Here is a 23,719-nt window from a genome sequence, read left to right as displayed (position 1 = left end):
AGACACTTTAGATGAATTGAATTGCAAAGTAACATCATCAACTTGGAGTTATGATCAGGAAAACTTAATTTTGGCTTCAACAGCATTTCCACATTTGTTTAAGGCCATGAATGCATTCTCTAAGGAAGGTCTCATGACCTTCCTTAACAATAGTTTTTAGAGGTAAGATAGTATGACCTTAGATTTCTGAATGGTATTTCAGGTAAAAGCCCAATGAAGGCAGTTCTTTCTGGAAAGGTCTTTTATGCAGCATTAACTGAAGTGAAAAGATATCAATTTTTAAGGAACTGTCTACTACATATATAGCTATTTAAAGAATATTATGTGGGTGGGGGGATGGGTGAAGGGATTAAAGACTACATTTATCATGATGAGCACTGAGTAATGCATAGAATGTCAAATCACTATATTGTGCACCTGAAACTGATACAACACTGTATGCTAACTATACTGGATTGTAAATAAAAAATACATACATACATACCTATATACATACATAAAGTAGTACTAGGTCATCAGTAATACTTCTTTGAGGATGTCTTCTTGCAAAAGAAGTGGTTACATAAATGGCTTCCTCAGATATTTAAAGGACTAAAAATCTGTATTTCCTATTTTTTAAAATATTAGCAAAGAAACTATTGTTGGTAAATGTGGGAGGTACTTTTATTCTTATTTACCCTGATTGGCTGTACAATTATTTCAAACTGCTGGAGAGGAGCCTGTTCTCCACTTCAGTTTGTATTGCACGGGTTGCCTGCTAGGATCAATCAGTTTACTAATGTAAAATGAAGTATACCTTCAAAGAAATGAGTATATCCAAACCTAAGAGACTGAAGACTGATCATGTAGAACTATGGGATTATATAATATAGTAGGTGTGGAATCAGTCTTGGTTTCTAACTCTGTGAAACTAAGAATTTATTTTATACATACACACAAACACACACACTATATATGTGGTATAGTGTGCAGTATATGGTATAATATAATATATATTTTTGTATATATATGGTATATGGTGGTTCTCAGTCATGGTGATGTCTTTGAGAATCACTTGGGGGGATTTAAAAATAGTAACACCCATTCTCAGAGAAGCTGAGGTGGGGTCTGGTGCCCGTTTGTGCTTCAGAATCCCTCGGTAATCCTAATGAACAACAGTTATGAACTGTTGTTTTAATTTAAACTATCTCGGTTTCATGAATGTGGTACAGAGATCACACAGGACAGGGGACAGAAGCAGGATTGACAAAGGACAGCAGTCCTTAAATAAATTGAAGATTCCTGCAGCCATAAACTCTCATATCCTTGAACTTCCACTCTAAATATTAATGAGTGTGTCTAACTTCCTTTCATGTGAAAATGGGAGATAAGGTCTTAAATTGACAATTTTATTTCCCTTCCACATGGTTTTAAAAGGACTCAAAGTCCCATTGGGTAGAATGATAGAATCCATGAGGGCAGAGATTTTCGTTACATTCACTAGTGTATGCCCAGCATTTACCACAGTACCTCGCACATAGCAGGCACTTAATAAATATTTGTTTAAATAAATAAATGAACGAATGCATTTGTAGTTGACCCATGACATGATGGTTTTGAATGAGTAATGTGAAAAAATCAACTGGTTTTCCCCTCCATATGTCATCAAAATAATTAGGCCTTTTGAAACAACCACTACAAATAAAACTGATGATGGTTTGGGAAGCAAGCCAACATCTCTTTTTGTCTAACATCTCTTTTTGCTATTTTTTGTCTCTTTCTGTCCTCCTCTTTCCCCCTTCCTCTTTTTTCGTTCCTATTCCTCTATCTTATTTCCTTAATCTCCAAAACCAAACCTAGGTATTCTCCCTTTTCTCAAGCCTGCTTCTGTCCAGCTTCTGTGGGTGATAGCTGCGTCCAGGCTGGAGTTTCCACATCAGGCTATCCTCAGCTTTCCCCTGCCCACAGCCAACCAGTTGCCAAGATTTCTTAATTCTGTAAGTGCTACCATATTTTCTGACTTCACTGCTAGTCTTTTTTTCTAGCTATTTACCCCTAATATTCTCTAGTCTTCCAAACTCTTGCCTCTGTAATCCAATGCTATGCTCAAGAGTTTTCTTTTGAAAATATTGATTTATGTGATTTCTCTCCAAAATTTTGTATTACTTCTACCCCTTAGAAAATTCCTAGCTCCTTAACATGGCAACCAGCATCCCTCCCAGCCCCTTATTACTCTAACATTCTGCCTCATTTACTGTGGCATCTATCCATTCATGTTATGTTCTTGCCATAGCAAATGACTTGCTATTACTGATGTTCCAAGTTTTTGTGGAAATCATTGTGCTTATTGTGGAAGTCCTTCCTCTGTCTTTTAAATTTCTACTCATGTTTGAAAGCCCAGTTCCCATTTTGCCTCTCTGCGAAAACTTTCCTGAACTTTCTTTTATAATTCAGCATTTGCCTTGTTCTTCTCTCTTAAACCATGTTTATTCTGCTTCGTAAGAATGAATAACAGTTTATTTTATTTATTTATTTTTAAAGATTTTATTTATTTGAGAGAGAGACAGAGATAGCTAGAGAGAGCATGAGCGGGAAGGTGAGAGTGGGGCTCGATCCCAGAACCCTGGGATCATGACCTGAGCTGAAGGCAGACACTTAACAGACTGAACCACCCAGATACCCCTGAACAGCAGTTTATGTGTTTATCTCTATCATGATATTGTGTAGTTCTTGAAGGCAGGAATGGACCATATCATTTATTACTGACTCTCTAGTCTCTGGAATACATTAGCTAGTTAAGAATTCTCTTGTCGAAGAAATTAACGATTATAATTATGGCAGCTATAGTCATTGTGGGAGAATTGTGGGGGAGATTTTTTTAAATCAAGGGATTAAAAAATGACTCCACATAGGCAGTTATCCCAAGCAATACATGTTTCACTCAAGGTGATGAGTCATTATTAGGGAGGTATGTATCTGCTGTGATATCCTGTGATTGATATTCTATGTCTTTGAAGCTGTGCATAACCAAATTACTCACCTGAGTACAAAGGTACAAAATGAAATAGGCAAGGATCACATGAGTACCTATTTATATAGTGACCTACCTAAATGGAGAAAAAGGAAGATATGCATGAAGATTGGTATTGAGAGAATCTACAGTAAGTGTTCCCTTTTCAAATAGAAAGATTTAAATCAATATTTATATGAGTAATTTTTCTTATCGAGTGCTTCTCAAAAACATTAGGTGCTGTTCATAGTCTCTGCTTTGGCTTTGGGAGATTGTGAACTTACCAAAGTCATGTATTATAGTTCTAGGTGTTATAGACTCCAGACATATCCTGTATGTTTCTTTCCTTTGTGCTTAACACAGGACTCATCATTATTAGAGTATACTGCTTTAAGGGTGTTTGTTTTCTCCTCTTAGTATGAGCTCATAAAAAGAATGAAAAACCTATATTTATGGCAAGATGTCGGAATAAATATTGTAGCGCTGATTCACTCACACTCTTCTACTGACATTCTCATCTGATGAACAGTTCACAGTTTGAGTCAGCTGGACTAGCTGATTAAGCTGATTGACCGATGCAAATTTTAAACTCTCACTCTCTCTTTTTTTTTGCACCTTGTCTACATGAATCCAAATAGACCTTTATATTTACTCTATATAGGCTTTTAATATGATAAAAAGATAGAATTCTAATGTACTTATTAAATAAGAACATTCCAGTCTTTCACTCTTTTTGATTTATGTCAAGCTTTCTGTATGATAAATTAGTTAAAGATAGACACTTTAGAATCTCTTCTGGATTTTATTCTATCATTATATAAGCAGATTTATTACCTGCCTTCATAAATCTGTATTTTGAAGCAGTTCCTATATGATTTGACATTTTCTGAGTTTAATGCTATCAAATTACTATTAACTCTAGACAAAGGGCACTAATTTTCCATGGTGTAGAGCATAAATAAGTCTCACGAATAGAGTTTTTTTTTTTTTTTTAAATCCTAAGAGACAGCAAACATCTTCCCTGGCATTATACCACCTGAGGCAATTTTGATGCTAACTGGGTATCACTTTTAGGGCAGATATGTTAACCAGCATTCATATATGCAAACATGGACTCATAGAAAGTATAGGAATGTGAGTAAAGAGGGAGATGTTGAAAGTAGAGGTGAGATATTTGCTTGTCACAATCTCCAAATTTAGGTTTCATTGAGTTATAATCTTTATTTCATGCCCTGAGGGTTCTTACATAAAATTTCCAGAGGCTGAGCTGACTACAGAAGGAGACTAGAGAAGTCAGAATTCAGTCTCCTGTGGATTCACAAAAAGAATTAAAAATATATATCCATTGGTAGTAAGATATGGAAAAACATATGCAGGAGGAATTATGTCTTGGACAGGGCGGAATGTGTCTCTTTCGCCTGGGTAGGGAAAAGCCCAGTCCTACAGAAGATGACCAACTTTGGTTGAATTTGAAGACAGAGAGGCAGAGCTAGGTTAGGACTGGGTTGCCCATCCTGCTGGCTAGGGCACTGTATTTAAGAGGCAGTAAAAAATCAGTGTACTAAACCAGACACATAGCACCCTTCAACTTGTGTTCCCACATATATTATCTAACTGGAAAAAATGTAAATTAGGACTGTTTCTGCCACATACTCATGTAGAAATTAATCATTTTTTCTCACTTTTTCTAGTTTTGACATAATTTTGTTGAACATCTTTTTCAAGATGTATGTGCCAGTTGCATAGACCTCACTACTAGCTGAGCCCACAGCACCCATCATCTGAAGTCAGTGGAAAACTGAAGTAGACTAATAATAGGTTTCCATAAGAATGACTTACGTATCACTGATGTTGTAAGCGCTTTAATCTGTCTCCTGTGTGTGTGAGTATTGGTGTGTTTAAGTTTGCAAAGAAAGTATGCTTTCCCCAGTCCCATCAAGTAAACGAAGCTCAGATATTTAAAGAATACCATTTTGTAGAAGTGGGAGTATCTGGTCAGGGGAAGGAAGAAGGTACCCATCATATATCAGCATCAGCATCCAACCATATTGACGGAGGGGTAAACAGTCCCATCCATCATTTGAAAGCAGTTGAGTAAATAGTTTCTGCAGAGTTAATGGATCCTCTCTAGGCCACCAACTGAGGGAGCCTATACTCCATAGATGGTCTACCCTGGACCGTAGCGCTTGGCAAAGTGTTAGCGTGCTGCACTAAATCATATGGTCACCTCTGAGCTTGTTCAACAAGCACACTTAAAAAGGGTCACCAGATCTTTTCAGGGACCTGTAATTTGTTGAAGCCAGAAAGAGCTGAATTTGAAAAGTCCGGCTTCCCTGCTGTAGAGATCAAATCCATTGTCTGAGCTGTGTTTTGTTAACTTTGTACATAGGATCTTCTTTAGCAACTCGGGAGACACAGCTGCTCTTTACATCTAGAAGTGAAAGAAACGAGTCTGAATGGAATATGTGGGCTCTGCTGAAAATGAAACATTTGCTTCACTGAAGAACTTGGGGCTCAGCCCTGCATGTGAAACTTCCACCAGAGCTCAAAGTGGAGGGAAAAAAGGGAGAAAGCTGTATAATTTGTTTGAAGTTGTCAAACACACAAAAACTGGCCAACAGATGTTTGAAACAAGAAGAAAAACTTTTAATTTCTCTCTCTAGATTATTAGTTAGTTGACTCAAACAAAGGAAGATGAAAGTGGGGGCTGTCAGTGTTTTCTGAATCCCCCATATTTTCCTATTTGGATTATGTGGTTACTTCTGTGTTACCCATCCAGGAAAGATGAGAAAATTCAGGTGTTTGATCTGCATGTGATTCTTTTTTGTCCATAGGGTACTGTTCTAATGGATTTAGAACCTATATTTGATATTTCCAAATCCTTTGGGGGAAGCATAAACAAAAGTGCAGAAATCACAAAGCACTGCCTAAGGAAAGGACTCTCTTTGTGTTCTATGTAGAGCCTCTTAATTCCATCTACACACGAGTCTGTGAATTCTCTCTGAACGTACTGGTTTGCCTCTAAGAGCAACTCAAGATAAGAGAGCCCAGAATAGAAGGAGGCAGTTTTATAAAAAATAATCAGCCAAACAAATCCATTTGACTAATTGATTTCTTTTTCACTTCTTTGCCTTCCATTTTCACTTTATTCTTACTTTGAAATGTTTCCCTCAATACGGAACGAATGTTAAATGCTGACTGTTGTTACCACTAAAGTATAGTTTGGGATGTATTTTTGCATCTAATTGCTGATTCGTGAGGATCAAAAGTCAATCATGGCAAAATTCCAGAAGAATAGTGATAAGATGAGGTGGTTTCACAGACGTTATTTTAAATCCTGTACGTACATAGGCTGATTTCAGGAAGGACATCGCATGAATAACTGGAAAACCTTGCAGAAAGCCTCGCTTCAGGAGTGTTTCCTTCTTGTTTAGAAGTATTTAGGAATAATCCCTATTTTACAAAAAATTATCGATCCGCCTTGAGCCATGACTTCCATGAATTTTCTCGCAGCCATGGTCCTTCCCTCTCCCAAGGTCCTTTCAAGTCTCATTTTCACTTTCCTGCCTCCCCTGCCATTGCTTGAAAAACAAAAACAAATATATTTGTTTATTTCAGGAGAAAATGTTTCTTTTACTTTGTTCATTATTTACCATGAAGTCAGGAGTATATAATAACACGCGGGACACATGGTATTTTGGGGGGGGTTGGGAGGGTGTTTCTGGGTTTCCCTCCAATTAAATGCAAAGCCATCAGCCCCACTCAAGGCAAACAGGAAATCTAATCACTTAGCACGTTATAAAAGCAAAAATAAGTTTCCCCCCTAGTTCACAGATTGAGTCACGCTCTTCATATTTTATCTTCAATAGTGTATGCATTTTCCAGCTGGCTAAGCTGCAATCTTTCTGCGTTTTGGACATTTGTCACTCTCTTCAGCCAGGCAGGAGAAGCCCCTGTGTAGCAGGCTCCTTGCACTGCAGGCGTAGCATCTGTGAAGGAGTCACTGACATCTGATGATTCAAATTGCAGAAATGATCCAGGACAAATTATGAACGTCTGGGTAGTGCCCAAAGATTTTGAGCCGAAATGACTTTGCCCTTGGAGCCTTGCAGATTTTGGTGAACTCTCGGGGCCACACGCTTTCCCTGCACCGCCTCCATAGGACAGTGCCCCACAGGTCCTGCTCTCTGCATCAGTTATCATTCTGGCCAGCGGAGTGCCAATTTAGCTCCCCCCCCCCCACCCCCAGCCTGAAATGAAAAGGAAGTGGTTCAAGTTTTAGCTTACAAACCCTCAAGGCGATCGGAGCTTTCTTTGAAATGCAAAACAGTCTTCTATCAAGCACTGCTTAAGGCATCATCCAACTATCAAAGTCAAAGATGATTTGATAGAACCTTACAAATCCCCATAATCTATGGTAAGTAGTAGTAGCTAAAGCTTTGGCTCTGTGTTTGCACGTAGGGCAGAAGCAGGAGGATAATTTATCCAACTTTAGGGTAATGAAGTGTTAACAAAAACCACATGAAGCTATTATTACAACCACAGGCCACAGACTGCTAAGAGGGTAAACTCTCTGGAGACGTACCTATTTTCAAGGAATCGTTCGCATCTCATCTTACCTGAAGGCATTTGCTAAACACAAGGTGATGCAGCTGAAAGACCATGATTCATTAGCCCTAATGAACAATGCTGAGCATATTGTCTCTAAAATGTAACCCGCTGACATTGATATATATGTACTTTAACTCATTCGTCCCAACTTTATTAGGTACATATGTCTGCAGCAGACACAAATGAAACATTCTACAACTAGGCTTCAAGCCAAAAACTAATTTATTCTTTAATGTGCTAGTGATTACTTGGTGGTTCCTTGAGCAGAGATGACAGGTCTGAGCTAATGGAGTTGTACTGTAAGTTAATATAAATCATGACAGAGCAATTAATTACAGAAACCACTGCAAATCCCTTTGTTAGTTTTCCCCATCACCAGAAGGATTTAATAATATTCATTTTGCTAAGTTCCAGTGACATTTACAAGTCTTAAACCATTTTTAATCAAATCAATATCACTGGCTGCTAAATTTAGTTGTGCTTTGCTTGCAAGTCCTGGAATACATCGATACTAATGTTTCCTACCTTCTGTTCAAATGAATCACATTGAATACCCATATTTCCTCTTCATTTGTTTACATTGAGTAATTGGGATCTGAAAAAAAGTTAAGACCTAGAGAACCCTGGCTATCAGCAGGAATGAATTAGCAGGTAGAAGAGGAAATCCATAAATCAGTGATTATGCGTGCATCGTTGTATCTAACGTCCTTCATCAGTTTCCCCTAATTGGCCTCAAAATGTACTTTCACGATCATGGAACTAGATTCACATTTCTGTAGACTTTTTCTGGTGTGGCAGGTTAAAAAAGGAGAGAGAGAGAGAGAGAGAGAGAGAGAGAGGGAATTGAGGCCCTGGAGCAATCCTTTCATAACAAAAGAGCCTGACACCCGTTCAAACACCACCTCAGCTGAGTCTCTGCGTGTTCTTTGTTCTTTAGACGGCTATAGTTGACATCTCTTTTTTAAATTAGATAGGTGGAAATCAGTCGGTTCATATGGATGCAGAAACGCTAAATCATCTCTATAAAGAATAATAAACAATTCTTAATCAGGAATTGATTGCATTATAGATTTTTACAGCAAAATACCCTGCTGTTCCTGGATGGCAGTATTGCTAGATCGATATCAAGCTCTTTTTTTTTTTTTTTTTTTTTTTGCTGTTGTTGTTTCTTTTTTTCTTCCCCTGTAAAAGCTCTATCTCTGGAAAGAGTACGGCTCTGTAGCAATGTGCCTTGCACATATTGGGTAGATTTTCTGTGCGTGCCCTACCTTTTTTTTTTTTTTTTTTTTTTTGCATCATTACAGATTTTTATTGACTTTTTATTGACCTGCTTTCAACTTGATCTGTGATGTCCCTGAATCTGCGCCTTGAAATGTGAAGAAAGCGTTCTCCCCAGAAAAGTCACCGTGGACGTGCTTTTATATTTGTCACGTTCCTGAGATAATTCAGCGCTCCGTGCTTTCTGCTCTGATCGTTTCTGTTCCTCTTTACTTCCTTATCAGATTATAAACTCCTGTAGGACAAGGACCTTACTTTATCCATTTTTTCCCACATTGTTGATACCTAGCAAGGATATTTTTACATGATATTGCTCAATAAATGTTCAGTAGCCGGATGAACATATGCTCCCCAGATGGAAGAGTGAGGAGCGTGTAAAACTCAAATTAGTTCATAAAATCACTTGTAAGAGCTGGAGAAGAATAGGGTGGATGCAGGAAAATGATGTTAACCTGGGAGGGATGTTTTAGGCCTAAACTCCAGAAGGCAGATCAACTCAGTGAAGTCTAGCAAGATGAGCTCTTGGGCATAGCTCCTCATCTGGGGGTTAGAAACTGATAATATCTTTGTTCTTCTGTAGAAGTCCAACCCTGTCTCATGCCTTCCAGCTTTGGACATGGATGTTGTGGGAAAAGGCCTGAACTGAGAGTCAGGGTTTGATCCCCATCCCGCTTCGGAGCTTTGTGACCTTAAATGAACCCAGGTATGGCTTCTGACTTTGGAGAAAACATGTCAGCCTTCCTGATCCCCAGTTCCCCCAACTTCATGGTGGGGAGAAGCAATGCCTCTGGTCTAGAATTGTGAGGCTTAAAAGATATAGTGTATAGGAAGTTGGCCAGCACAGAATAGTCTCCGAGCCCTGCTCCTAGAAGGCCTGTGAATGGCCATGATGGCAAAAAGGAGGGAACATAAAACTTTTCAAGCTGTGGGATGCACATGGGAAGAAATGGGTGAGGAACAGCTTTCTCATCATATTATTTACTATTGTAGGATCTGGTTGCTTTGAACTTTTTAGCAGCTATGGGTCCCAATAGGGGGCCAATTCTCTCTCTTTTTTCTGGGGAAAAAAAAATCGTATAAAGTGCATTGTTTTTCACATGGGTCCAGATCAAGAATTCTGAACATTATACCATTCAAGAAGGGAGGTTGAGAAAGTTATTCTTATAAGCAAGCCACAGAGCCTCTTAGATCTCTTTTCAACAGGGAATTTTAAAGAGACCTGTTTCCTTGTTTACTTGAAACAGTATTCTGATACAGGTTAAGGAGTTTACTTGTACCTGAAATTTTGGCTCAGCAATGAACTGGTTTTAAAAATTATAATGTGCCTCTAGGAGGCTTAGGTAGTATGTGATATTCCCATGTGTAAGGACACCACACTGAGTTTGCAATTTCTTTTAAGGAAAATACAAGACATGTGGCAAAATGATTTTTACTATTATTACGATTTCTACCACTGTTACTGGTACTACTAGTACAACCTCTGCCGCTACCAGCATTTATTGAGTGCTTACTATGACTATCATAAAATTTTTTCATATATTATCTCATTCATCCTCACAACTACCCACTGAAGCATGAATTATCACTAGGGAAATTGAGGCAAGTTTAGTGAGTAGCAGGGCTGGTGATTTGAGTGTAAGCAGTGTGACTCCAGAGTCTGTGCTCTTACTGAAAAAGGCCCAAAGCCTCCAGATTCCAATTTAAGATGTTTGCCTAAATAGCTGCATAACTTCTTTAAACCTTCCATGTCTTTGGGCCTGAGTAATTTCAGTTGGAAGGTAAGAACAGAAACAATTGACTTGAAAACCTTTGATCCTCACATGTCAACTGAGAGAAAGAATTCGAAGGTGACTCCAATTGTTAGTTGCATCTCTTGAATAATGTTAAGGGGAATTGAAGTCCTGAACCTGAGCAGGTCCCATAGCATATCTTTCCCAGCCCCTTATTTGCCATCTGTCTCCTGGGTTCTCCTGTAATTCTGGGGTAAGGTACTGTCTTTGTTTTAATCCCTTCCACTCTTTCCTTGAGCACTCTCTGCCCTCAGAGACTCTCTATATGTTCTCCCAATTCATTTCACAAAAATGCATGAACAAAAAAGCTAGACCTCTTTTTTTTTGAGTGGGACAGGGTTGGGAAGCTAAGTACACAAAGAGGAACCTTCTTGAACAGATGGTTGTGGACACTGGGTGGAGGGTTGATGTTACCTTCCAGTCCTGTGGAGGATTAAGAAAGGAACTGATGAAGGAAGAAAAGAAAATCTTAAAAAATAAGGTCAGGATTTATCTTGAGCCCTCGATAAGCATGCTTTCTTCCTTGCTTTGTGACATGCTAGATAGGGTGATAAGAGTGTGGTAGGCGATTATACCCAGACTGGGTTCTCATCTTGTTGAGGGTAGAAATTTCTTCTTCCTCTTTGCTCTATCCACAGGGCCAAGTACAGTGTTGGCAGATAGCAGGAACTCTATAATATTTGAAAGAATAAATGAAGGAAGACAAACTCAGAGTGGGCCTGCTGAATTTGAATTTTCATCCTAACAACTGACCTTTCCATTCCACAAAACGAGCTATTTAGCAACATTCTCTAGCATATGGATTATCTCTGTCTATGGCATCCATTCTTCCCCCATCTGTTGAGGAATTTCATCCTCTTTCAAAGTCACATGAGGAGGCCTTGGTATATACTCCACACATGGTACAAATGATATTTTATTAAAAAAAGATGTAACAATATCACCTAGATTTGGCAACGGTCATAAAAAAAACTTAATTTGGAGATCGATTCTTGTTTTTTCCCCCCATTTGATAGAATAGATGCAATAGACGATATTAATTTGGTTCCCTGACACGCACAAAACTTAGCAGTATTCAGTATCAGGCTTGTTTGCTTTTATTCTTAAAGAATCTGAAGGGAGTTGACATTTTGTTTCATTCATTCACAGTCTCTTTTTTCATATCTAATGAACACACTCCACAACAATGGTCCTCAGATCTCCGCCATCTGCAGGGGACAGCACACAGGTCATAGGCTAAGAACAACACCACATCAGTATTGAATAAAAAAGTGGAACTTCAAAGGCAGAGCTGGCTATGAGGTCTATGCTTTCAAGACCTTGTAGCTAGTTCCTCCTGTTTATTATTTTTTGTTTGATTGGATGATAATGCAGTATGTCATTCTGTGGTCCATGACCTGTGGTCAATTCCCTATGGAGGAGGCAGATTGAGGAATATTTTTGTGAGCATATTTGTCCTGGTAGGGAAATAATAAAAACAAGAAGGGTGGATGCAAGAGACGTCTGCAGAGAGGGAACAAAGTCCTTCATTACCGAGGAACATGATCTTGGAGCCTCGGCCAAGAGTCTCTTTATCGAGATGGTAGTAATGATAATGGTTCTGCCTGTAAATAATGTGGGCAAGAGGGAGATTGTTGTTGGTTTGTTTCTCTCTCCCTAGTGCATTGCGCTGTTTTCTCTTATCGTTGTGGTAGACAGGTCAGACTCATCCCCATACTGCCATGATTAGAGTACGTTTCTACCCTGAATTACCAGGGCATCAACTTTTTAAAGTGTTGAGCTAGTGAATTAAGCCTTAATGGAAAAATTTTCTCCTAATATAGGACCTTTCTGGGCTATGAATAATTAATGGCAATTTATAGCTCAAGGGATGTCTCAGAGGAATCACTATGGTAAATTAACAACCCCCCTCGGCCCCTCCCCCCAACAACAAAATCTTTTTTAGGTATAATTAAGCCTCAGGAAGACCTATACCCTGTTTTTAAAAAATCTTACGTATAATTAACATTGGTTTTACTTTTATCGTATTTTACATTTTATTAAATATTCTTAAAAGCTAGAAGCCGCATAGAAGTGGGCCATATTCTAATGGACCTATAAATTGAATGATTAGGAAGATACAGCTCTTACTATCATGGATGAGACTCTGGTAAGGCAGAGAGAATAAAATAAAAAAATGCCAGGATAAATATATTCTGAAATAATTCTCCTCTTGCCCTTCCCTCAGCCCGTTCTTAAGAAGGAGATGGAGAATGTTGTTCTCTGAGGATACATCTACATGTCAAAAGAATACCCAAGCTTTGGATGATGGTGATGGCAATGCTGTGACACCAACTTTTATGTGCAGGAGGGTCTTTTCTTGATATTTCAAATTTTAAGTCATGCCTAGACAGGGCTCTTGCCTTTTCTGTAGCATATTAGACAGGACTAGGGATTCCATTGACAATCTCCGTTCTGACATCCCTAAATTTCCCATTTGCCTCGGTCTCTCTGCATCAGCCTGAGCATCGCCTGCTCTGGCCAGCCTCTCCTTGTCTAGCAATCTCATCCATCACAGAAACTGTCAATTGGGTGCCTCTGAGGCCTCGGGCTTGCCGAAGATGTTCCGAGGACAATGTCTATCTGTCACATATCATTAGCAGTTCTCCTGAACCCTGTGGTGAGGGAGGAGCAATTCTGGCCTTGTGGAAGGTACAGAGAATCAGAAGAGAGCCTAGGATATCTAGCAAGTCTGATTTCTTGTGCTCAAGTTTGTACCACACCCTATTGTCATCCCTTCATTCTAAACAGATATTGTTTCCTGTACTAAGCTGGGGTTCCTGCTTGTAAAAACCTTTCTTGCTAGTGTGGACAGATAGACTTGAAACCAAATTAATATGCTCCTTAGTTAAAGGAGCTTCAGAGAACAATGGGCAGGGGGATAGTGGGCACAAGGGAGAGTGCCGGGGAAGGCTTTTTCAAGGAGGAGCTTGATGGTGTCTTCCAAAATGAGGTGATCTGTGCTGGGTGACAAAGGAGGCCTGGGCTATTCCCATCAGAAAGAGGGGCAGTGATGGCAAGCCCAGGGGATTAGAGCCTAAGCTCAGTCCTGGGTCTTGGCAGAGGTTAACTGCTTGCTTCCTCCTGAGCCTGAAGTCTGGACTTGAAACTGGTAAAGCTTCCAGGTCAGAGGCAGATTTCTTTGCAGGCCTCAAAGTCATCTGCAGCCACTCAGACCTTCAGATCTTTCCAGAAGGTAGTGACTCCTATGGTTAAAGAGATCCCTTCCAGGAGCTTTTGAAGACTCCCATTCCAGCTTCAGTTCAGACATGCTCAGGTAACTACTGTCCACTGTCACCTGAGCTGGAACATTCTCTCCAGTCATGATGTCAGCCAGTGCTCCTTCTTGCTGCTAGGAGACCTATACACTTGGATGTCTGTTTTCTGGAACATTGGTGACTAAGAGAATTGAACCTTCCTCTACAAACAACATCTTTAAAAATTGTGACATGATTTTGTAAAATGTAATCCCGAATAGATAGTTCTGTGGTTAAGATCTTCTGCTGGAATTGATGCCTGGCAAGTTTTTCTGGTGTCTGGTTGTCTGTGCTGGACAGCCCACATCTGCGTAATAGTGGGGGCCCCTTCTTTGTCCAGAGTCCCTTCTACTTATCCGGGGGAGTTTCCAAAGTTTCTTTGTTCTCACAACAGCCTGCCAGTTTCTGTGCCACATGCCTCTACTCCATTCCCCCTCCCGTCTGGACTTGGGACTTTGGGTTCTAAAAACAGTCCACAGCTTCTAGACAGCTGTGTGGCTTAGGCAAGTTACTTAACCTTCTTGTGCTTTTATCTCGGCATCTATGAGACCAGGAAAATATGTTTATTTTGAAGGTACAGTGAGAAATTTCCAAGGTACCTAGCATGACAGCTGAACACAGTAGAGCTTAATAAATGTTATCTTAGGGGCACCTGGGGGCTCAGTCAGTTGAGTGTCTGACTCTTGGTATCAGCTCAGGTCTTGATCTCAGGGTCGTGATTTCGAGCCCCGTGTTGAGCTCCATGCTGGCCATGGAACCTCCCTAAAAAAATGTTAGCTTAAACAAACAAACAAATCAATGTTATCTGCCTTTTTCCCCAACCACTGTTAACACTATTGCTGTCATAGCCCCCATTCACCGCTTGCAAAATTGCTTGGTCGGGTGCCTTGCTATGTAGACCAATGTCCATACTCAGGGAACAGCGTCTGAAAGTTTCCCAAGTGGCCCACCCTTGGGGTGCCACGATGTTTATTTTCATGCCTCTATGACATTTAACTGTGCCCTGGACCTGAAGAAGTCTGACTTCGACTCAGACCTCCACAAATTCCCTCTTGAAGAGCTTCTGGACTTTACTCCTCTAACCAAAGGTGTTTGCTTACATGCAGTTCGTAACCTTTTACCTTCCATTTTTCTCGTTAAATTTTCTGGCCCCTCTCCATACTATTATCTCCTCTTTCATCTTTTAGTTGGGAAACCAGAGTTCCCTTGCATTTTGTAGTGTGTGTGTGTGTGTGTGTGTGTGTGTCAGAGACAGAGAGTGAGAGAGAGAAAACTAGGGTTTGAGTGTGGGAGGGGGATGTGGAAGGAGAGGAGTGTGATTTATGCTAGCAGCTGCCAGCCAAAATGCAGTAATATTGATGGTTCTATTATGAGAACATCCAGTTGGCACCATACGGGTTTTTTCTCTCTTTAAACCAGATTCTTAGAACAGAGATTTCTAATCTTTTGGAGTTGAGACGGCAGTTATTTTGAACAGCACTCTGTGCTTGCAGTGTGGATTGGTTTTGAGACTTATTGGAGTATTCCTCCCCATCCCAGTGACATGAAGAGCATGTTGGGCAGTTGCACGTTGCCCCCCTCAGAAATGAAGGATGGGAGTGACATGGAGAATCAGAATATGGAATAGTGTCCTCAGACTCCATAGACATGCTTGATGGACTCAGCACTATATCATGACTCTGTAGTCTGAGAGGGTGACAGTGACCTATGGGATGCTGAATCACGAGGATGGGATGAGTGTCGTTATGTAGTTCTGTCAGCACATGCTGGGCAGTTTGATCTAGAATTCCCTATCAAATATTAAAACAGCTAGAAGTTAAACAAATAAATGCCTTACCTAATAGTTATTATGAAACTTGCATTTGATTTGTTTAATTTTGTAGATTCTCGTTTTATAAAGTTCATTCACCCAGAGGAATAAAACAATTAGGTTAAATTTCCAAGAGAGGTCAGCTCTTAGGGCCCAGGGACCACGTCAGCAATCTTAGATCCAGATAGAGACAAGAACCAAGGCTTTTTCCTATTCTTATAAAGTAGTTGAAAACAAGTATTTGGCCACTAAATGTGTAAATGGCAAAACCATTTTGGAAAACAGTCTGGCAGTTTCTTAAAAAGTGAAGCCTACGCTTTCATATGACCTAACCATTTTAATCCTAGATGTTTACTCAAAAGAAATGAGTCTAATTCCCTACAAAAACTTGTATGTGAATATTCACTGCTGCTTTCTTTGTAATAGCTTCAAACTGTGGAACCAACTCAAATGTAAACAGATAAACAAATCGTGCTATACAATGGAATAGTACTTAGTAATGAAAAAGAATGACCCATTGACACAGGCAACAATATTGGTTAATTTCAAAATAATTGTACTGAGTCAAAGATGCCTGACCCCCACCCACAAATCTGTGTGATTCCATTTATATAAATCCCATGAAAATGTAAATTGACCTATAGTGACAGAAAGCAGATGCGAGATTGTGAATAATGGAGGGTGGAACAGGGAGGAGTAGAGGGAATGATTACAAAGGGGCAGGAGGAAACTTTCAGGGGTGAGGGATATGTTCATTATCTTGAACGTGGTGAAGGGTCTGTGGGTATATGCATATGTCAACGCTCATCACACTGCATACTTTAAATATGCAGTCTTCTGCGTGCCAGTTGTGCCTCACTAAGGCTGCAGAAACAATTCTAAATAAAAACCAACTTTTAATATTTTTCCATTTCAGAGCTACCTATCAGCAAATGTTATTCTCCTGGCTCCTTTAATTCTTATTCAAAGGATCCTAAAAGCTTAGCTTCTATCAGCATGACCCATGCTAGCTGCGCTATAAACTCTCTCCTTCACTAGGATAATAAGGACAACTGCATCTACTGAGAGCTTTTCGTTGAACGAGGATCTGCCAGTGTTTCACTTACATTATCACATTCAATGCCCAGAGAAACTGCCCAATGTAGTGCTCTTAGCTCCATTTTACAGCAAAGGAAATCAAGGCAGAGAGGTCAGGTAAATGGTTCAACACAAGAACACAAGCGTGGAGCATTTTGGTTCAAAACCACAAACAGTCCTACTTGTGGGCTCTTTCTCCTTCACCAGTAGGTCATAACGACACATTTATGTGACAGAAGCAAAGGATTAATGCAGCAACAGGGCTTGTTTCTGTAACCCTGGAGCGGTTTCCCATGCTCTTTTTTTGGCTTCCTGGACCTCGGTGACACTAATTCTTTGTTTGAGCTTTTAATTCCCCATAGCACAGTCTCCCTGCCTGCTTTCTAGATTTCCTCTTGCCTGCTCATCATCCTCAATCTTAAGCTTGTTGTCTTTATGATCTTCAATCCCTGCCCGGTTCCGGGGGTTTTGTCTGATGACCGACTCTGCTTTGAATAATTACACCTGCCAGATTCTTCAGGTAGAAGAAGTCTGTGGACCAAGAAGGGATCATTTCTGTTCAAGATTAAGACAGATGTCAAATCTCTGCAAGGGATACAGAGTAAAAGGACAAGGTAGACAGAATAAAAGGGGTCAGACGAGGAGATTGGCAGGAGTACAGGTAATATGTATGAAGCAGAGGAGTAGTAATACCAACTTTTGCTGGAAAATCCACAGAGCAGGAGGGCATCGGTGGGCCCTCCTGAGCCCTGGGCAGGTAGAACTGGCAGGACGAGAGAGCAGGGTTGACAGAGCAGCCTCTGAGGAACCCGTGAGACAAGTCCTTCAGGAGGCAAGCTGTCCACCAGTGCATCTAGGAACGGATGGCCCCAGGCCCTGGGCCAGCTTTGCCTGGGTTGACAAGGATCTCCAGAAGGCCCTAAAAATATGGCTTCACAGTCTTTTCACAGTTCTGCCAGTCTCTCAGATTATTTTGGACTCTCTCTTTTTTTATTTTTAATCAGTAGGAGAAAAAAGAAAGATGACAATAAAAACCATATGGAGGCCTCTTCTCTGACTGAAACCCTTTGATCTTTTCTCTAAATAGAAGAAAGTAACCTTCCCACTCTGAAGGCATTCCAAATGTTTTCCAGCCCCTGGATCAACAAATATCGCAGGTGAATTTAATACCATGCTTCCCTCCTTCACTGGTTTGTTCGAACACTAACTGAGTACTCACTAAGTGCCAACATCTATGCCAGGATCTGAAGGGACCAAGAAAAATTCCCAGTTGTTGCCTCCACTGAGTCCACGGTCTAGTAAGGGAATTAAGAGTGAAAAGACAGTGATAGCGAACATGAGAATTTGGGAATCCTCAAGAAGGGACATTTAGGCAGGGTTTGGGGGTAGGAAAAGGAGGAAGAGGTTCAAAGGAGCTTCCTGAAGGATGTGATACAGGAGTAGAGAAGAAAGTCATTCCTAGTTTTCTTAGCAACTTAGAAGGTTTCTTTCATTGAGCCGAGAGACTCTAATGCCTCAAATTCTGCCAGGATTGTTTCTGAAATCTCTTATGTGTATCTATTTTTTTTTTTTTTTAACTGCAGAACAATAGAACTTGAACAAAAAGAAAACTCAACAGGTTTTTAAACATACACTTAAAGTGATTTCCTAAGAATAGTAAACATAGAGAACTTGTGATCCAGGAACCTGGAGTGTCTTCAAGAATCAAGATGCTCAAGGGTAGGTGGGTAAATTAACAGCTTTGGGAAAAATGGGGTGTTCACTCATTCGTTCATTTTCTTATTCACTCACTCACTCACTCAATAATTTTTTTTATTTTCCAGGTGTGGTACTAGACACAGGAGATTCAGTTCAGAAATGAATAATTTGATTACAGGTAGACAGTAACCATTTATTAACCTATAGTTTCTCTTTATGGAAGATATTTATCCCCTGCCACAATGGTCAATTGTAACTTGTTAGAGCCAGGCTCCTGTTCTAGATTGTTCTAACCCAGCATGATTTTTCTCCTTGGTTATTACTAAAACAATGCATACTGACAGAAGGACCCTGGCACATGTATACCTATTTTCTAAATGTTTGTGAAGAAGCAGTAGAAATACTTAAGATCTAATGGACGGAGGGCAAATCTATATTTTTGTGTGTAAAAGATAATCACTTTTGCTTAAGGTAATCACTTTTAAAAATCAGTTTTAGAACAGTCCTCTAAATTGATACGCTTTTTGAAAATCTATTGTACCTTTCAGACTTAAAGGGTATATACATTCCACTGTTTAACTTAGGAAGCTGTGCTGCCAGTTTTATGATTGTGAGTCTAGTCTTAATGCTCTATGCTAATCTACTATATACATCAGGCTGGAAGCTTATCTTGACAGGGAAACTTGGAGCAGGCCTTGTGGAATGATTTTGGCATCACACACTGAAGTGGAAAATATTCACAGGCTGCAACAAAGTCTGGCTTGAGCTGCTGTAGGAACGGCAGCAACTGGCTGGAAGACAATTAGTGTAGGAAAGTCCTAGGCGCCTCTGTGAGAGGCCGGCAGGATGGTACTCTACGCTGAGAGGGGGCAGGATCATGGAATCATGTGTGTTTTCACGAGAATTGAGAGGAATAGCAGCTATGTGAGCCAAGTTAGAAAAGGAACACAACCACGGAGCCCTTCCATCATGGTCTTTCTCATCCAAAACTCTTCATGTGCAAAAAAGAGATGCCAAGTGAAGAAAGAATACTTCGGGGGTTTGAAAAGATGAAGCCTAGAAAAACCCTTAGGCACAGGTGTAGCTGCTGAAGTGAGTGTATGAAACTAAAACAGGGCAGATAAGTCCCCTCCATTTGTCTTGGGAAGGTTTTGAATCTATTCTGTAACAATTCTAGTAAAAATATAAGTGCTTATTTTTCTATGTATGGGCCTGCTTCGTGAGAAATGTGCTTTTTTTGTTTGGTAGGGTGCTTGGTTTTGCTTTTAATATCCTTGTAAGCTCTGAGGTTTGTCACTGAAAAATATTTAGCAATGCTGATTTCTAGGATGAAAGACAATGGTGGTATATATATTTTGACTCGATGTTGAACAAAATGCCAGGGACTTGGTGACGACCTCTTGCGTTGCTGTGACTGGTCGTTTGTGTGGCTCTCCTGGAAAAAAATGGAGAACTCCTGATTGTTTGCTTCCCTGGACCCAGTAGTCTAGGGTAAAATGAAATCTGATTAAGGCAGTATGGAAAATCCATTTTCACACTTCCTGCCTCCCCCAAATAGAGAAACATTTATAATAAAAGAGTGTTCATAGAAGTTGATCCTATGGGCTGAATCACAGATTATGCACAGTTGAGGAAGGCTGAAGCAGCTCTCCAGCCACACAACCATAAGGAAGAATGAATTGTCCATATGCAGGGCCATGGGGAGAGGAGCTGTTGTGACCCTGCCTTCCCAGTTATGGGAGAGGGGATACAAAATCCAGAAGGAGCTGAAATATCATTCAACTGTCAACTCCTTAACAGCAAAGAATGTGCTTTGTCTTTGATTGCCTCACGCCTAGTGTGGTGTCTGGCACATAGTATGTGGTCATTGTTAAACTAAACTGGGTTAACATTCTGGACTCCACAAGGAATATCAAATATTGAATGAGCTCCATACTTTGAAACTCAGAAGAGGCAGAAACTATATAAGGAGTATTGACCATTTCAACAAGGGAAAGGGAAGCACCTGTCAGGACAGTGTTTGCTGAGATGGTGATGGTGCCTGACGGCTCACAGGAACCGTGGTTTTCAGGGAAGGGGCTTCCAGCATAGTGTAAGGAGGAGGAGCTGCTGTTCAGGTGCTGCTTGAACAGGAAGTTCAGAAATACCCAACAACCAGCGCTAAACATACATATTAATGCATTCCTATTAACTGGTCAGTACTGGGCACAGCCTACCAATCACAGGCAGCCCTGGCCAGCTCTGAACTCTGCCCTCAGAGTTTGCCGGCATCTGATATCAGGGAATACCAAAGAAGCTTTCTAGAGATACTGTGGCAAAGTACTACAAAATGCAGTGGCTTAAAACAACACAGATTTCTCTTTTTAACATTTCTGGAGATCAAAAGTCACAAAAAAGGTGTCAACAGGGCTGCCTCCCTTCTGGACAGAGGCTGTAGGGGAGAATCCATTTCCCTGAATTTTCTAGCTTTTGGAGGCCACCTGCATTCGCTGGGTTATAGCACCTTCCTTCATCTTCAAAGCCAGGAGTGTAGCATATCTAAATGTCTCTCTCATTCTGTCTCTCTCTGACCTCTGCTTTCATCATTACATCATCTTCTCTCTTTTTCCTTATAAGGAAGGACCCTTGTGGTCACACCCAGATAATCTCCCTAGCTCAAGATCCTTAACTTAATCACACCAGCAAAGTCTTTTGCCATGTAAGATAATATTTTCACAGGTTCTTGAGATTAGGATATGGACATATTTGGGGGTGGATCATTACAAGTCTCTGCTTGATAGTTAAACTTTCCTTGGACTTCCATTACAGCATTGATTCATGGCACGCTGTGGAGCCTGGAATTCTGAAGAATTTTGTTTAAGATTTGATCAGATTTTAGCCAATTAGATTAATTTCACATTTTAGTGAGCCCATAAACAAAACAATGTTAGCTATCAAGTAATTGTCATTCTAAGACAACGATGTAGAATGGTATCTTGAGTTTTCCTTCCATGGACACTGACAATCATTTCCTTAACTGCCAAAATTAATGCATTAATCCTAAGAGTCTGATAAGTGTTAGTCTGTTAGTTAATTGTTAAGACCTTAAGAATGTGAGGTCTGAAACTGAAAAATGTAAGATGATTTATGTATATTAAAATGTTGTAATACTTTAAATACAAATGTCAGGAACTATGAATATTTTAAGAATTTGCTGTACTTTCTAGTTAATATGTTAACCTGCTAAAGTTTTATGGATGCTGGTAGAAGACATGAGACTCCTGGATCAGAGACAATGGATAGTTTATCAGTTCCAGCAATGGCAGTAGCCAGTGTCAGCATTTTTGTACTCCCTGAGCTCTAATTCCCACATGCCCATTCAAAGGTTACCAGATGACACCCTCAAACTTAGTGGGTTATGTTACATAGGATGGATATTGAACTTAGGGAACTTGAATTTTTTATAATAGGCAGTAAACATGCCTATCCTTTGCCCTAGAGGGAGACATTTTCTGTCTTTCAAAGCTGTTTCTTATACAAACATTCTTAAATATATAGTCTGGAACAAAGGCAGTAAGGGCCTTGTTCCTAATACATATAGAAACATGGGAGAACGATGGAGAATTGTTTCCTAGTGACAGATATACCTACCTTTATTTTTAAAAACAAATCTCTTTAGGCATCTATAACTGAATGTTCTGTACAAACTTCAAATTTATCTTAAATTAAAATCTTATTTTACCTTTACTAAACTCCCTTTCCTTTATTCCTCTTTCTTAGTTATTAGAACTACTACCAATTCAGATTTTAAACCTGAAACCTGGTGTTTATTTCTTTCATACATATATAACTATCAAGAGCTATCTTTATTAAGTCATCTACATTTTTTTTTCTTTGTCACTATTATAACTAAAAAAGTTAGGGTTTTCCATCATCTTTCACTTAGACCATTGATTTCTCAAGGAGGGTCCATACACCAATGTAAGATACATGACAAACTTTTCACCAATTTACAGTAAAATGAAAAAAAAATTAAAAGGTGAGTTTTGCATGAATCCACAATTATTCAACTAAAAACATGGACTTTTAAAATCTGTAGTTATTACTTTCCTATTTTTCTTTTTTTGTGATCCAGCAACTTTTATTATATGTAACAAGGAGAATTCGTCTTTAGCAGTCAATTAAGAATTGGAATAGCTAGTGAAAGGGAGCATTTAGGGTGTTCCTAGGCTGTGGGTGTTGTTCTTAATCTGAATGCTAGATACATAAATGGGTTTAGTTTGTAAAAATTCATTGAACTGTCACTTATGAGCTTTTGGCTATGTGTATTTTATATAAGTAAGTTTTCAAAATATCTTTATATTATGAGATCATTGTGATGCTAGAGGGGAGTGCTCATGTAAAATGTGCTTATTTAGCATAACAAAGCTCTTTTAAAAGGTTTTTAAATAAAATTTAATCCTTTGTCAAACCCCTAGAATAAAAAAAAAAAATTTCACTGGCCTAAATCCCAAATTCTGGTACCCTCAGAAATCTTTCCTAATGGGTTCCCTACCTTCAGGTGCCTTCACTTTCAAGACATTTTCTGTAATTTTGACCATGACTATTTCTATGATACTCCTTAAAAGGCTTTCAGGGACTTTCACATGGTCACTTTGTCATGCTGAAGGAAGGTCTACATGCATTTCCTTTCGTGAAGTACATAGATGTATTTTTCAAGTTTCTAACTCGCACTTAGATTTTGAACCTTTTGTTTTTGAATTTTTTTTTTTTTTTTTTTGAGAGAGAGAGCACAAGAAAGGGGAGGGTCAGAGGAAGAAGCAGGCTCCCTGCTAAGCAAGGAGCCCTACGTGGAGGTCTATCGCAGGACCTTGGGATCACGACCTGAGACAAAGGCAGATGCTCAACCTACTGGATTACCACCCAGACTTTTGAACTTTAATATGCACATCTCTTTGTTCCCAAACCAAGGTAATTATTATTCCCCACCCCCAACTCTGTATCTGATAGTGCCTACAGACAATAAATTTTTATACTTCTATATGGAAATGCATTGAACTGTTTTTTTTTCCCCCCAGCAGATTATAAACTTCTTAAGGGCAGGAACTGTTTTATTTGTGAGTGGGCCTAGCATATAGCATATATGTATAGCATAGCATATACAAATGCTCGGCAATTGTATATTAGATGT

This window comes from Mustela nivalis, assembly GCF_964662115.1.
Source record: "Mustela nivalis genome assembly, chromosome: 7".
Lineage (NCBI taxonomy): Eukaryota > Metazoa > Chordata > Mammalia > Carnivora > Mustelidae > Mustela > Mustela nivalis.
The sequence above is the reverse complement of the archived record's forward strand: the minus strand, read 5'-3'. Positions refer to the sequence as shown.